The sequence below is a fragment of the Rattus norvegicus genome, chromosome 5, assembly GCF_036323735.1.
Source record: "Rattus norvegicus strain BN/NHsdMcwi chromosome 5, GRCr8, whole genome shotgun sequence".
Taxonomy (NCBI): Eukaryota; Metazoa; Chordata; class Mammalia; order Rodentia; family Muridae; genus Rattus; species Rattus norvegicus.
This window is the reverse complement of record NC_086023.1, coordinates 97,128,037-97,144,947: the sequence shown is the minus strand read 5'-3', so window position 1 is coordinate 97,144,947 and position 16,911 is coordinate 97,128,037. Positions and strand designations below refer to the sequence as shown.

General features: G+C 36.6%; 1 protein-coding gene across 44 annotated transcripts in view; it reads left to right on the top strand.

The window, feature by feature from the left end:
• The window catches only part of Ptprd (protein tyrosine phosphatase, receptor type, D), a 2,322,278-nt gene that overhangs the window by 270,551 nt on the left and 2,034,816 nt on the right, over positions 1-16,911 (top strand). For all 44 annotated transcript variants that reach the window (XM_063288539.1, XM_063288540.1, XM_039111462.2 and 41 more), the window contains exon 2: positions 8,842-8,899. The gene's annotated coding sequence lies outside the window, so the exon portion shown is untranslated. The remainder of the gene's footprint in view (positions 1-8,841; positions 8,900-16,911) is intronic.

Here is a 16,911-nt window from a genome sequence, read left to right as displayed (position 1 = left end):
TTTTTGTTTCTTTTCAAAATATAAATATCACTTGTAAAAATTGAGAAGCTAGCAGCATTTACTGTCAACTAAATTTATTTCCTGCAACAATTGTCCCTGTGTTACAATTACATTTTTAATATAAGTATCACTTTTATCATATATTGGGCAATAACCAAAATTTGTCTTCAACTTTTATAAAAATATTATCATGTTGATACTAACCATAACATATACTATATTTTTATTTGTGAGTAAATATTGAATTTGAAATGTTTAATACATTTTGATATATTCCAATACATTTTGGCAATTATTATTTCAGTATATTACTTTTATTAATTGATGAACGCAGATCATCTTTTTAATCATATATAAATGATAACACTATTAATCAGTTATCAAGTGTGGATATGTACCTCTGCTTATGCTCACAAAATAAATATTTATTAAATTTAAAACAGGGAAATATTATAGTCAGTAAATATATTTTAGAGAAAATATACATTTTTTTTATTAACTTGAGTATTTCTTATATACATTTCGAATGTTATTCCCTTTCCCGGTTTCCGGGCAAACATCCCCCTCCCCCTCCCCTTCCTTATGGGTGTTCCCCTCCCAACCCTCCCCCCATTGCCGCCCTCCCCCCATAGACTAGTTCACTGGGGGTTCAGTCTTGGCAGGACCCAGGGCTTCCCCTTCCACTGGTGCTCTTACTAGGATATTCATTGCTACCTATGGGGTCAGAGTCCAGGGTCAGTCCATGTATAGTCTTTAGGTAGTGGCTTAGTCCCTGGAAGCTCTGGTTGCTTGGTATTGTTGTACTTTTGGGGTCTCGAGCCCCTTCAAGCTCTTCCAGTTCTTTCTCTGATTCCTTCAACAGGGGACCTATTCTCAGTTCAATGGTTTGCTGCTGGCATTCGCCTCTGTATTTGCTGTATTCTGGCTGTGTCTCTCAGGAGAGATCTACATCCGGCTTCTGTCGGTCTGCACTTCTTTGCTTCATCCATCTTGTCTAATTGGGTGGCTGTATATGTATGGGCCACATGTGGGGCAGGCTCTGAATGGGTGTTCCTTCAGTCTCTGTTTTAATCTTTGCCTCTCCCTTCCCTGCCAAGGGTATTCTTTTTCCTCATTTAAAGAAGGAGTGAAGCATTCACATTTTAATCATCCGTCTTGAGTTTCGTTTGTTCTAGGGATCTAGGGTAATTCAAGCATTTGGGCTAATAGCCACTTATCAAGGAGTGCATACCATGTATGTCTTTCTGTGATTGGGTTAGCTCACTCAGGATGATATTTTCCAGTTCCAACCATTTGCCTACGAATTTCATAAACTCGTTGTTTTTGATAGCTGAGTAATATTCCATTGTGTAGATGTACCACATTTTCTGTATCCATTCCTCTCTTGAAGGGCATCTGGGTTCTTTCCATTTTCTGGCTATTATAAATAAGGCTGTGATGAACATAGTGGAGCACGTGTCTCTTTTATATGTTGAGGCATCTTTTGGGTATATGCCCAAGAGAGGTATAGCTGGATCCTCAGGCAGTTCAATGTCCAATTTTCTGAGGAACCTCCAGACTGATTTCCAGAATGGTTTTACCAGTCTGCAATCCCACCAACAATGGAGGAGTGTTCCTCTTTCTCCACATCCTCGCCAGCATCTGCTGTCACCTGAGTTTTTGATCTTAGCCATTCTCACTGGTGTGAGGTGAAATCTCAGGGTTGTTTTGATTTGCATTTCCCTCATGACTAAAGATGTTGAACATTTCTTTAGGTGTTTCTCAGCCATTCGGCATTCCTCAGCTGTGAATTCTTTGTTTAGCTCTGAACCCCATTTTTTAATAGGGTTATTTGTTTTCCTGCGGTCTAACTTCTTGAGTTCTTTGTATATTTTGGATATAAGGCCTCTATCTGTTGTAGGATTGGTAAAGATCTTTTCCCAATCTGTTGGTTGCCGTTTTGTCCTAACCACAGTGTCCTTTGCCTTACAGAAGCTTTGCAGTTTTATGAGATCCCATTTGTCGATTCTTGATCTTAGAGCATAAGCTATTGGTGTTTTGTTCAGGAAATTTTTTCCAGTGCCTATGTGTTCCAGATGCTTCCCTAGTTTTTCTTCTATTAGTTTGAGTGTGTCTGGTTTGATGTGGAGGTCCTTGATCCACTTGGACTTAAGCTTTGTACAGGGTGATAAGGATGGATCGATCTGCATTCTTCTACATGTTGCACTCCAGTTGAACCAGCACCATTTGCTGAAAATGCTATCTTTTTTCCATTGGATGGTTTTGGCTCCTTTGTCAAAAATCAAGTGACCATAGGTGTGTGGGTTCATTTCTGGGTCTTCAATTCTATTCCATTGGTCTATCTGTCTGTCTCTGTACCAATACCATGCAGTTTTTATCACTATTGCTCTGTAATACTGCTTGAGTTCAGGGATAGTGATTCCCCCTGAAGTCCTTTTATTGTTGAGGATAGCTTTAGCTATCCTGGGTTTTTTGTTATTCCAGATGAATTTGCAAATTGTTCTGTCTAACTCTTTGAAGAATTGGATTGGTATTTTGATGGGGATTGCATTGAATCTGTAGATTGCTTTTGGTAAAATGGCCATTTTTACTATATTAATCCTGCCAATCCATGAGCATGGTAGATCTTTCCATCTTCTGAGGTCTTGTACAATTTCTTTCCTCAGTGTCTTGAAGTTCTTATTGTACAGATCTTTTACTTGCTTGGTTAAAGTCACACCGAGGTACTTTATATTATTTGGGTCTATTATGAAGGGTGTCGTTTCCCTAATTTCTTTCTCGGCTTGTTTCTCTTTTGTATAGAGGAAGGCAACTGATTTATTTGAGTTAATTTTATACCCAGCCACTTTGCTGAAGTTGTTTATCAGCTTTAGTAGTTCTCTGGTGGAACTTTTGGGATCACTTAAATATACTATCATGTCATCTGCAAATAGTGATATTTTGACCTCTTCTTTTCCGATCTGTATCCCCTTGATCTCCTTTTGTTGTCTGATTGCTCTGGCTAGAACTTCAAGAACTATATTGAATAAGTAGGGAGAGAGTGGGCAGCCTTGTCTAGTCCCTGATTTTAGTGGGATTGCTTCAAGTTTCTCTCCATTTAGTTTAATGTTAGCAACTGGTTTGCTGTATATGGCTTTTACTATGTTTAGGTATGGGCCTTGAATTCCTATTCTTTCCAGGACTTTTATCATGAAGGGGTGTTGAATTTTGTCAAATGCTTTCTCAGCATCTAATGAAATGATCATGTGGTTCTGTTCTTTCAGTTTGTTTATATAATGGATCACGTTGATGGTTTTCCGTATATTAAACCATCCCTGCATGCCTGGGATGAAGCCTACTTGATCATGGTGGATGATTGTTTTGATGTGCTCTTGAATTCGGTTTGCCAGAATTTTATTGAGTATTTTTGCGTCGATATTCATAAGGGAAATTGGTCTGAAGTTCTCTTTCTTTGTTGTGTCTTTGTGTGGTTTAGGTATAAGAGTAATTGTGGCTTCGTAGAAGGAATTCGGTAGGGCTCCCTCTGTTTCAATTTTGTGGAATAGTTTGGATAATATTGGTATGAGGTCTTCTATGAAGGTTTGATAGAATTCTGCACTAAACCCGTCTGGACCTGGGCTCTTTTTGGTTGGGAGACCTTTAATGACTGCTTCTATTTCCTTAGGAGTTATGGGGTTGTTTAACTGGTTTATCTGTTCCTGATTTAACTTCGATACCTGGTATCTGTCTAGGAAATTGTCCATTTCCTGAAGATTTTCAAATTTTGTTGAATATAGGTTTTTATAGTAAGATCTGATGTTTTTTGAATTTCCTTTGAATCTGTAATTATGTCTCCCTTTTCATTTCTGATTTTGTTAATTTGGACGCACTCTCTGTGTCCTCTCGTTAGTCTGGCTAAGGGTTTATCTATCTTGTTGATTTTCTCAAAGAACCAACTTTTGGTTCTGTTGATTCTTTCTATGGTCCTTTTTGTTTCTACTTGGTTGATTTCAGCTATGAGTTTGATTATTTCCTGCCTTCTACTCCTCCTGGGTGTATTTGCTTCTTTGTGTTCTAGAGCTTTTAGGTGTGCTGTCAAGCTGCTGACATATGCTCTTTCCTGTTTCTTTCTGCAGGCACTCAGCGCTATGAGTTTTCCTCTTAGCACAGCTTTCATTGTGTCCCATAAGTTTGGGTATGTTGTACCTTCATTTTCATTAAATTCTAAAAAGTCTTTAATTTCTTTCTTTATTTCTTCCTTGACCAGGTTATCATTGAGTAGAGCATTGTTCAATTTCCACGTATATGTGGGCATTCTTCCCTTACTGTTATTGAAGACCAGTTTTAGGCCATGGTGGTCCGATAGCACGCATGGCATTATTTCTATCTTTCTGTACCTGTTGAGGCCCGTTTTTTGACCAATTATATGGTCAATTTGGGAGAGAGTACCATGAGGAGCTGAGAAGAAGGTATATCCTTTTGCTTTAGGATAGAATGTTCTATAAATATCCGTTAAGTCCATTTGGCTCATGACTTCTCTTAGTCTGTCGACATCACTGTTTAATTTCTGTTTCCATGATCTGTCCATTGATGAGAGTGGGGTGTTGAAATCTCCCACTATTATTGTGTGAGGTGCAATGTGTGTTTTGAGCTTTAGTAAGGTTTCTTTTACGTATGTAGGTGCCCTTGTATTTGGGGCATAGATATTTAGGATGGAGAGTTCATCTTGGTGGATTTTTCCTTTGATGAATATGAAGTGTCCTTATCTTTTTTGATGACTTTTAGTTGGAAATTGATTTTATTTGATATTAGAATGGCTACTCCAGCTTGCTTCTTCTGACCATTTGCTTGGAAAGTTGTTTTCCAGCCTTTCAATCTGAGGTAGTGTCTGTCTTTGTCTGAGGTGTGTTTCCTGTAGGCAGCAGAATGCAGGGTCCTCGTTGCGTATTCAGTTTGTTAATCTATGTCTTTTTATTGGGGAGTTGAGGCCATTGATATTGAGAGATATTAAGGAATAGTGATTATTGTTTCCCTTTATATTCATATTTGGATGTGAGGTTATGTTTGTGTGCTTTCATTCTCTTTGTTTTGTTGCCAAGACGATTAGTTTCTTGCTTCTTCTAGGGTATAGCTTGCCTCCTTATGTTGGGCTTTACCATTTATTATCCTTTGTAGTGCTGGATTTGTAGAAAGATATTGTGTAAATTTGGTTTTGTCATGGAATATCTTGGTTTCTCCATCAATGTTAATTGAGAGTTTTGCTGGATACAGTAACCTGGGCTGGCCTTTGTGTTCTCTTAGGGTCTGTATGACATCAGTCCAGGATCTTCTGGCCTTCATAGTTTCTGGCGAGAAGTCTGGTGTGATTCTGATAGGTCTCCCTTTATATGTTACTTGACCTTTTTCCCTTACTGCTTTTAATATTCTTTCTTTATTTTGTGCGTTTGGTGTTTTGACAATTATGTGACGGGAGGTGTTTCTTTTCTGGTCCAATCTATTTGGAGTTCTGTAGGCTTCTTGTATGTCTATGGGTATCTCTTTTTTTAGGTTAGGGAAGTTTTCTTCTATGATTTTGTTGAAGATATTTACTGGTCCTTTGAGCTGGGAGTCTTCACTCTCTTCTATGCCTATTATCCTTAGGTTTGATCTTCTCATTGAGTCCTGGATTTCCTGTATGTTTTGGACCAGTAGCTTTTTCCGCTTTACATTATCTTTGACAGTTGAGTCAATGATTTCTATGGAATCTTCTGCTCCTGAGATTCTCTCTTCCATCTCTTGTATTCTGTTGGTGAAGCTTGTATCTACAGCTCCTTGTCTCTTCTTTTGGTTTTCTATATCCAGGGTTGTTTCCATGTGTTCTTTCTTGATTGCTTCTATTTCCATTTTTAATTCCTTCAACTGTTTGATTGTGTTTTCCTGGAATTCTTTCAGGGATTTTTGCGATTCTTTCAGGCATTTTTGCGATTCCTCTCTGTAGGCTTCTACTTGTTCTCTAAGGGAGTTCTTCATGTCTTTCTTGAAGTCCTCCAGCATCATGATCAAAAATGATTTTGGAACGAGTTCTTGCTTTTCTGGTGTGTTTGGATATTCCATGTTTGTTTTGATGGGAGAATTGGGCTCCGATGGTGCCATGTAGTCTTGGTTTCTGTTGCTTGGGTTCCTGCGCTTGCCTCTCTCCATCAGATTATCTCTAGTGTTACTTTGTTATGCTATTTCTGACAGTGGCTAGACTGTCCTATAAGCCTGTGTGTCAGGAGTGCTGTAGACCTGTTTTCCTCTCTTTCAGTCAGTTATGGGGACAGAGTGTTCTGCTTTTGGGCGTGTAGTTTTTCCTCTCTACAGGTCTTCAGCTGTTCCTGTGGGCCTGTGTCTTGAGTTCACCAGGCAGCTTTCTTGCAGCAGAAAATTTGGTCTTATCTGTGGTCCCGAGGCTCAGGTTCGCTCATGGGGTGCTGCCCAGGGGCTCTCTGCAGAGGCAGCAACCAGGAAGACCTGTGCCGCCCCTTCCGGGAGCTTCAGTGCACCAGGGTTCCAGATGGTCTTTGGCTTTTTCCTCTGGCGTCCGAGATGTGTGTGCAGGGAGCAGTCTCTTCTGGTTTCCCAGGCTTGTCTGCCTCTCTAAAGGTTTAGCTCTCCCTCCCACGGGATTTGGGTGCAGAGAACTGTTTATCCGGTCTTTTTCTATCAGGTTCCGGCGGTGTCTCAGGCAGGGGTCATGCCGCTCCTGGGCCCTCCCCCACGGGAGCCCAGAGGCCTTATACAGTTTCCCCTTGGGCCAGGGATGTGGGCAGGGGTGAGCAGTGTTGGTGGTCTCTTCCGCTCTGCAGCCTCAGGAGTGCCCACTTGACCAGGCGGTTGGGTCTCTCTCTCACTGGGTCTGGGAGCAGAGAGCTGCTGCGGGCCGGGATCCATGGGTGTGGGACTTCCGGTAAACACAGAACGTGCCCGGTCCTAGAGAAATTCTGCTTCCGTGTGTCCCAAGCTCACCAGGCAGCTTTCTTGCAGCAGAAAATTTGGTCTTACCTGTGGTCCCGAGGCTCAGGTTCGCTCGTGGGGTGCTGCCCAGGGGCTCTCTGCAGCGGCAGCCGAAAATATATATCTTAAGTGGTTTTTCCTGTCCAATCAAAGATTATTTTCTTTAGTAAGTTTATAATACTTACTAAAATTTATGAAGGAATTTATTATAGGTACAATACTACATCAAATAAAGATTGCTAAAATTAAAAATAAAGAACAATATACATTAGAATATTGAATTTTTCACTTTCAGATATTAATGTTGAGTCTGTCTTCAGATTATTAAAAATTTTAATGAAAATCTAGTTTTGTTATATTTTGTTAAATTTTGTAGTATGGATATTATTTGCATATATATATATTCTAATACAAGATATGTTCAGTAATCAGAATCTTCCACTGACTGATGGTTGCCTTTTCAATTTCTGAATGCATGAATCATTTTGTATTAAAGTCATAGAAATGCTGAAATTTCCATGCTAAATCTAAATGTTCACAATTGTTAGAATGATGACTTAGAAATATGATTAATGTGTCCTCATTCCACAAAATTAAAAAATGATTATTACAGATAAGAATTAACAAAAGTGTACTTGTTATCTGTCACAAAAGACAAGGGCACATTCATGATGTGGACAGGAGTCAATATCAATGGATGGTTGCAGGATGGAATGCATATGAAGTTCGTGCTAATTACTTTATGAAGCAGATTGAGGCTTCAGTTTGTTTGTGCAAGGAAGACTACCTACTGTCAAGCAATCAAGCACTACCCACTTTAATTGCAATTTATTCCAAGAAGCACAATCTATTGATTCCAGCATACACTTCTGTCACAGCAGTATCATTATTTGACTTTGTTTTAAGAGCTTCAAAAGGTTAGAAACTTAGAGAGCACTGTGCAAGAAGCCATTAAAAAGTCGAGCTGTTAGCACTCACTGCCTGAATGGCCACTGTGTAGAAAATTAGATTCCAGGATGAAGAAATAATATTACTTATGAACTCACTGGCAACTAGTGTTTTCCTATAACAACTATTACTTAATAAGTATAAAGTAGAAACAAAAGCAGGAAGATAAGTATAATTACCTGCTTTTTACAAGTAACTAGTTGTTTAAGATATTAATTTCTCAGGATACCATTGAAATGGGAAAAGTCATCCAATTGACTCCAAAGCATATTCTAAACACCTTGCACTAGATTTTTACACTAAACCTTCCTTGGTGTGGCAGTAATCTGGACATATTTACTGAGGTTGAAATTGATATATAGTACATTCACATGAAAACTATACAAAATCTGATTGCTAAGCAACCAAACATCAATTTTACCCACTTTCATTTATTCCACAATGTAACTTTTGAATGAAAGGACACATTTTCTTCTGTATACATTGGAGTGGTAGAAGTTCATTAAGAAAGCTTCAGTTTAGAAAAATCAAAAACAAAACAAAAGCCAAACAGTTTGCACAATACCTAGTAAGATAACTCTTGTAGTTTCTAAGACTCTTCTATTCAGAGAATACATGGGTTATATTTTGTGAAAACATGCACACACACACACACACACACACACACACACACACACACGCACACACACAATCCCAAATAGGGCTAAGTAAGTGACTGACTACCAGGGCTGCAAAAATTCTTCTATTAGCAGCTCAAGTAGCAAGGCAGACATGAGAAAAAACATGTGAGACTGAATATTTTGCCTCATTCATAGTTGATAGAAATATATGTTTTTATATTTTATATTTGAATAAATTTTCATTCATAGAATAAATAAATGGATTTATTTAATAACCTCAAAAGAACATGAACATAGTATTATGTCCTCATTTTTGCAGGTGAAGAAATGAAGAGTCAAAGAAGTAAAGGAGGACCTATCTCAAAATCACGTAACTAGTAAGTCATATCGGCAGATCAATTAAATTTTCTTCCTTTTGAATTCTCTATATAAAATGATAGTTTTCATTTTGGAATAAAATAGCAGTTCTCATTCCCTGTTCCATTTGTGCAGCAGCCCTAATTTTATACAATTTGTAGGGTTTCTTGCTATTTGCTATATTCCTTTTAGAATTAATGATTTAGTTGAAGAGATAGTGTAACACAACAGAGACATTAACATCTGATTGAGAACTTTCTGTCCCGTGATCTTAGGGAAATTACCCTCATTTAATTTTCATAAAATAGTGTAAGAAAGGTTATTTACTTCTGTCAATGCAGATAAACCAAGGCCTTAAGATGATTGTTGGTTTGTACAGGTATTTAATGTCAAAAGTACATTATAGCTTTTCATCTCTAAGACATCAAAGATGTTGTATTTGCTGTTGTTGATTTTTGGATATGGGAAACAATGACAAAAGTGGTAATCATTGAAATTATGTAGCCTATTGGATTATAACTATCTGTTGTGGGACAAATATCAAGATACTGAAGTAGGGAATTAAAGATTACTTGAGTTGATACTCTACATGCTCTAAGACTTCTATGCTTTTGTTTTGTCCCCCAAGTAGCAAATTTGAAAGCTTTTTGCAGTAAAGAGCATGGATGCAATTATATCTGTACACAGGCACAGAAATATTGGGAATACATGTGCATTCTGTCATGAGCAGAGACTGACAAGTTGCCAAGTTAAGTAGAGGGAACATTCCAAAAGGAAAATCTTTTATTGACCTCAGATACCATGAAAGAATTGCTTTAAAGAAACAATTGTCATTTTGAGCTGCACAAGAGATAGGTATGTGTAGTTGGATGAAATCAATTTCTTTTGAGAAAAAGACAAAGGTTGAAGCATAGAGGTAGAGAAAATGGAAAGATTGTGTTAATGGCGACCAGACTAAGTGACGACTGTGATGAGGAAGTGAGTGATGCTTTATCAAAATAGTTTAACTGAGGCTTATTAAGAAAACCCTTTTAACCCATTAAATGTGTTGAAGATGTATTATTTTGCTGTTTTTATGCTTTTAAAGTAATAATAATAGCCATTCCTATAGAAAAATTGCTGTGAATACTAAAGTGTGAGCATCAATGCTTATGATTTAGTAATCTGAGGGGTCAAAGTAAAGTTTTTAACTTTGGTTTGTTAAGTAACAGGGCATGCATCGCAGAATAAAGTACAATTGCTCAGATTTCTTTTATTTTTTTAGGATTTATTATTGTTCATGTATGTGAGTGTATTTGAAAGAGAGTTGCCATATAATTGTGGAGCTGCCTTATGGAAGCTAGAGGTATGTCAGATCTACTGGATCTCGACTTCTGACATTAGACAGGTCTACACAACACATTCACATCTTTACAAACAGCAACCAGCATCCTTAAAATTGAGCACACATTCCTTCCAGCCTTCCGCAGAGTCCCTTAGTAATTTTAAGGAGAACAAATACCAATTTCCTTTCTAATTGTTCTTTACACATATCTGTTATATTAATAAATGATGTGATTGTGCCCTACCAGTCTATCTTGGAATATGCTATATGAGGTGAAAATAGGCATATTACATTAATTACATTCTTTTTGGAATATTATTTCTCCCTAAAGAAGTTTTTAGAAGAGAATAAACACCTTTAGTTATAGGAGATCTCTATCTGAAATGTGTACTTTGGAAAAAGAGAACAATAAGAAACAATAAGAAGCACTTGCTTAATTTGTGCCATAGTTTCAAACTAAAATCATATGAAGTTTTAATCTAAATAACTTTGTTGGGGTAACAAAGAAACTACATCCACAAAATATCTTTTCTTAAATAAAAATTATTTAGCACTGAAAGCAAAATCCGACTGCTTGGTTGTAACATGCAGAAAAGGACTTGTAGGTTAGCCCCTGCACTGGCTGGTTATATGGCAACTTGACAGAAGCTAGCGCCATGGGAGAGGGTAAAACCTTCACAAGCCCAAAGTGTTGGAAAGTCTGTAGGATATTTTTCTTAATTAGAGATTGATGGAGGAGGGTCCAGTCCATTGTCCATAGGGCCATCCTTGATCAGGTGGGTCCTGGTAATATAAGAGAGTATTCTGAGCAAGCTTGGTAAGTTCCTAGCCTGCTTGCATTTCTGCTCTGACTTCCTTTGATAAACAATGTTATGAAAACCAAACTGAATAAACCCCATTCTCCCCAAGTTGCTTTGACCATGATGTTTCATCTCAGCAATACTAACCCTAACTTAGTCCTTAACACCTGGGTACTCAATGCAACACAACTTTTTCTACTACTTCCTATGGGATTTTTATTCATTAATAATGACAGTGTCTTGATATTTCCTAATTGTGATCTTGAAGTGAATGAAAGAAATTTGGAACAAGCCACCCCCACTCCTAACATAGCCCTGGTGTTCTTTATAGCTCAGTAAAACTATATAAATTGTAGTGTTAACATTGTATTGTTTTTATTTTATTAATTTTAGTTTTTGAAATTGGCTATAATATAGGCCAAGCTGGTCTCTACTTAGCCCATAGACAAGACTGACCTTGAAAATTTTTGATCATTTTGCTACTTGAGTGCAGAGATTATAGCCTTGAAATATCAGACCTGGCCTCTTTTTACTGAATCATATATATAACCTCAATTTACCCTATGTATTTTTTAAATAATATATATGTATATTATATTTCAAATCTCATATATTCTTCTCCACATGTACAGAGTCTCTCTATAAAATACCTCACTTACCAACGAAAATGTTGTCAATATTCAATGAATATTAACAGTTCTTCTCTTTTAAGGAAGCAGCATTTTGATGTAGGGGCTAGTTAAGCAAGTTTTATATATAAATCTGGTATTTTATTTATTCAGGACCATAATGAGAAGGTGAGTGTGGGCTTAAGGTAGAAAAGGAAGACATTACAACTTTTATCTACAGCTGTAATAAAATTCAAATAGTCCAATCTTGTGAAAATGTGAAGTGAATACTCTGTAACATTGTGTTTAACTGACACCTAACATGGACATTGGTGGATATTATTAATTTGTTACTGAAAGAGGGTTTTTTTTTTTTTGGTCTATTTCATTCTTTTATTCGTAAAAGTATTGCCAGTGAAAGGTTATGATGAAATAGATAAAATTCTGAAATTAAATTTCAGTCAGCTGTCTCAAAAAAATCATTCCTCGACATGCTTAAATATCACTGTTCCACACGAGCTGAGTGTGTGCAGGAACTCAGGTGTACCATTGACTCATTCTACATTTCTCTCTCTGACTTTGGTGTGCACAGAAAGAACCATTGGTGTTCCATCATGGTCTTCTCTTTATAATTCTTCTTTGGTTCCTGGATTCAAATGGGATGAGGTCCATGTGAAAAAAGATAAAAAGTAATCATGTCTTTTTAATACTGACAGGGAAACGAGATAGTTATAGTTTTCCCAGCAGATACGTAGTGAATTTTCCACTGTTATATTATTTACAAGGATGAGCTTGTTGAAAATACATCTTAAGACGAAAGCTATCTTTATACTGTTGAAGATACTTTGCTTCATGGAACCATAGCTTAGATTCTGGAAAAAACATAATATAGTTGAAAATGTGTGTCTAGTACTTTTATACAATGGCCCTTGAACAGCATTGCAAGTGTTTCTATGCCTCAATGCTGTCTATACGCTATGCTCAGATCTCTTCTAAGCACGAAACAATGAAGATTATGTTTTTGATAAATATGTTTATGAAGTCGTTTTTACGTGTATTTTTATTTTTGTTTTAGTAAAATGTCTGAAAATAGGAATAATGGAACGTACGTGTTATCTCAACATTCTGAAAATGTAAATGTGACAAATCAGATTCCAATGCCAGTCTAAAAGATACAGTGAGATACTGTCTTATTAAATAACTTGACAAGTATTATCTCACTGAATATTATTTTAATCATATCTACAACTCTTATTTTACTGAATTTCTCATATTTTATTGAAAAAAATGAAATTATGGACAAATAAACAATTTTTGGTAAATGTAGAATCTTGGTAGCAAAATTTCCACAAATTAAAAGTTTACAAATTTGGGCACTGGAGAGATATGTCAACAATTAAGAGCAGAGGCTGTTTTTTCCAAATACACAAGCGCAGTCTACATATCCCCACATTCTTTCATACATAATTGTAATATCATTTCCAGGAGATCTGACACATTGTTCTGGACTTCATCACCAACTTGGCACACAAAAAGACATGTAGTCAAACACTCATACACATAATGCTTCTTTTTAAGTGAATATTCTAAATTTTATGAGAACATATTTATTAATATAATCCATGTAAATTTTATATTAAGATGGATATTAGGACCAAAGACATAATTTAGAACTTACATTGTTTACTTTCTGTTGCTGTTTTAACCATTATAACCAAAGCTACTTAGAGAGGAAAATGTTTATTTTCGCTAACACCTCCTCACCGACGGAGGTCAGAGGCGAAACTGCAGGCATATATTAACCTAGAGACAGAACCTGAAGCGCTGTCCACAGAAGAATGGTACTTACATACTTGTTGTGTAGAGCTTGCTCAGCCAACTTTCTTATAAAAATGAGAAAGACATGATGAAATGTAGCAGTACTCATAGTGGGTGGTGCCCTCTCTTACCAATCATTGGTCAATAGAATGCTCTAAAGACTTGCTTACATGTCAATATGATGAGGGCATTTTTTATTACTTTTATGGTTTTACATTCCACTCATTGCTCCCTCCGGGTCTGTGCTCCCCCAGTTCCACATCCCATTCCTCCTCCCCCTGTCTCCAAAAACATGTCCCCACTCCCACTCCACCCGCATGGAGGCTTGCCCTTCCCTGGGGCCTCAAGTCTTTTGAGGGTTAGGTGCTTCTTCTCTCGCTGAGGCTAGACCAGGCAGTACTCTGCTATTTATGCGTTGGGGGCCTCAGACCAGCTAGTGTATGCTGCCTGGTGGGTGGTTCAGTGTCTAAGAGAAATCAGAGATCCAGGTTAGTTGAAAGTGCTAGTCTTCCTATGGGGTCACCATGATGAGGGTATTTTTAAAATTGAAGTTCCCTCTTTCCAAATTCCTGAAGGTAGTAAAGTTAACAAAAACTAACTAGATAAGAACTATATATAAATCCGTATAGGTACCAACCTTTAGAAGGTAAATTTTGCCCTGTTGAACCATTTATCTGTATCTATTTTCTTGACTGTCTGGCTGTCTATGTACTTATTTATGACCTAACTCCCTACACATCTGCTATTATCTATCTAATTTTGCTACCAATCTATATATTCTAGATCACCAAAGAAAATTTTCATTCAATTTTATTGCTGTCATAATTAAGTTCATTTGTCTACATGCCATAAAGATATTTTATATCAAAAGAGTTAGTATTGTTGTCTTTCCTTACTTAAATTAAACCAAGTCAGACCACCAAATACTACAATTATGAAACTGGAAAAAGGAAGAAGACAGTGTGACTCAGTACTCTGTGTAAGTACAGTATTTGCTGACGGTGCGTCTGCAAGCCAGTTTCTGGCAGGATACATCTGATGATTCTTAGCTTAGTATTCTCTATTCAAAATCTCCTCACTGTTATCTCTCCTCATTGTACACTTAAAAATACTACACTTCTGTGTCTATAGCAGTGTGCTTAATCCTTACTTCCCAGTTCACGAACTTGAAGTATAGCCCTTGTATATCTCACAAATGTAACACTAGGTTCATTTACCATTTTTCTGTGTGGCCTTGTTTTCTTGTTACAGGTACAGTTCTGAACATTTCTTGTCCTGTCATTATTTGATGACTTTTCCTCACGTTCAATCAATGATAAAGAATGCCCCTGCTTCTCTTTCTTTTTTTCACTTGGCTCATAAACTAACAGCTTTCTATATTACACTTACTCTTCTCAGAGGTTATAGCACCCATTCTTGCTGATCCATTCTTTTCTATGTTACATTCCTAACTGGATATGAACTTAGGCCAGTGACATCTAAGCAAATATATATGTCTGGTTCCATAGCCCATGGAAACCTCCTGCATATGATCTGCCATACATTTTCCATAGTGTGACTATTTGAGAAAACAGACAATGTTTGCTTTCTAAGGTCTCTTTTTAATTCCCTTTCTCTGACTACACAGTAATATTCCAGTTTTAGGATATAATCTGTGTTTTCACCTGATTTTAGCTAACTACCAGCTTGCACACTTTAGTTCATGAATGACCTATCTTTTTTGAGAACCTAGAATAAAATAAAGTGTGTAATATTACCTTTAGTAATTTTAAGAAACATCAAACTATCTTCCAAAGATAATATTTAATATTTACTCTGATGAATAATAAATAAGAGTCCTTGTTGCTACATATTCTTTATTGAAGCTTGTGCTTTAATTGTTATGAGGGATTTTTTTATTATTTTTATTTTTATAAAATATTTTATTTTTGAGGATATTACACATCCTAAAACATAATTTGAACAAATGTACCTGCACTTCCTTTTCCTTACTTCTCTTACAATGTCCACTACTTTTCCTAGTGAATTTCAGAATTTCTAAATTTTTAAACCCCATCATGATCTTAGATATGTTTCTAAGTTTTTAAATCATTTTAATTTTTTATTTATTTTATACAGTGTAGTTTAATCATAATCCTTTCTATAACACATCTCCTCTCAAAGCTCCCTCCTATCTTCCCAACTTCATCTTTTTTTCCCTCTTTTCTAACAAAAGAGAACAGAGTAGGCTACAAAAAAAAAGAGTCAATTTGTCTAATCTGAGTGTGGGCCTGTCCTATGGTTGCTATAGCCAGTTCCACCCCATTGAGGGAAATGTGTTTTTCCTCTCCCAGTAGCAATCAGGGGCAAATATATTCCTGGATAGAGGTGATACATTATGCCAACTTTTTGTCTTCTTTTTAGTTGTATATCTGCCTTGAGTGTGTGCAACAAGTCTTCTGGCATAGTTCCTGTGAGTTCATATGTTCATCAGTCTTGTCATGTTTAGAAACTGATCCTTCCCTGAAGTTATCCACAAAGTCATACTCTTATAATCTTCCACCTTCTTTCCTCATAGATCCCTAGGCCTTGGGAGGAGGGATTTGAATAAGACATCTGACTTATGGCTGAGTGCTCCAAATTCTCTCAAGCCCTGTATTTGCCCAGTGGTGGATCACTGCATTAATTACCATCTACTTCAAGAAGAATCTTCCCCGCACCCTTAGGCATTTTAGACATTATGATAGAGCAATTTTATGAAGAACGTGATCTTAACCATGCGATATCTTCCTATCCTTGAACAGGAATTATCACTACAATTATTATTTTCCATTGGGATAATCAGAGATTCATAGTTTATGTTTTTATTCTGCTCATGTAATGCTTACACATATAGTTAGGTTGTATACTGATGCATACTTTGTTTTTACGGTAAGTTAACTTTGTTTTTTTATTTTATATAATGGTGTTTGACTTGTTTTCTGGGTTTGCACCCCAAAACCTTGTCCTGATTGCTTATCAGCCTCTGGAGCTTCACTGTTATTGTTGAGAATATTCCTTTACATTTTGACAGAGACGCTTTACTCCCCTAAAGTAAACACGGCTCTACTTATTACTTTCTTTAATTCATTATTAAAATTTTATTTCATTAGCAAGTACTACCAGCATTATTAGAATGGAGTGGTGAGTAAGAACAAAGCCCCATGACTTATGATATTAGAAGAAGTGTACTAGCTCATAACCATTAAGTGTTCTATTAGTTACATATTTCTTTGAATATTTATTATTTATGCATTTCTATAGTTTTCTCATATGCTTTCTGTGTATACCAGAGGGCCATTTAATTGTTCTTCCTTAGTAGTTAATATGATGGAGGAAATCAAATAATAAAGTTTGATTTAGTATTATTAATCAACCCATAGACTTATTTTAATAGTCTTATCTTCTAATAAAGTTGAAGAACTATGCTCATGTCTCTCTCTGTCTTAAGTTTATCAGCACTC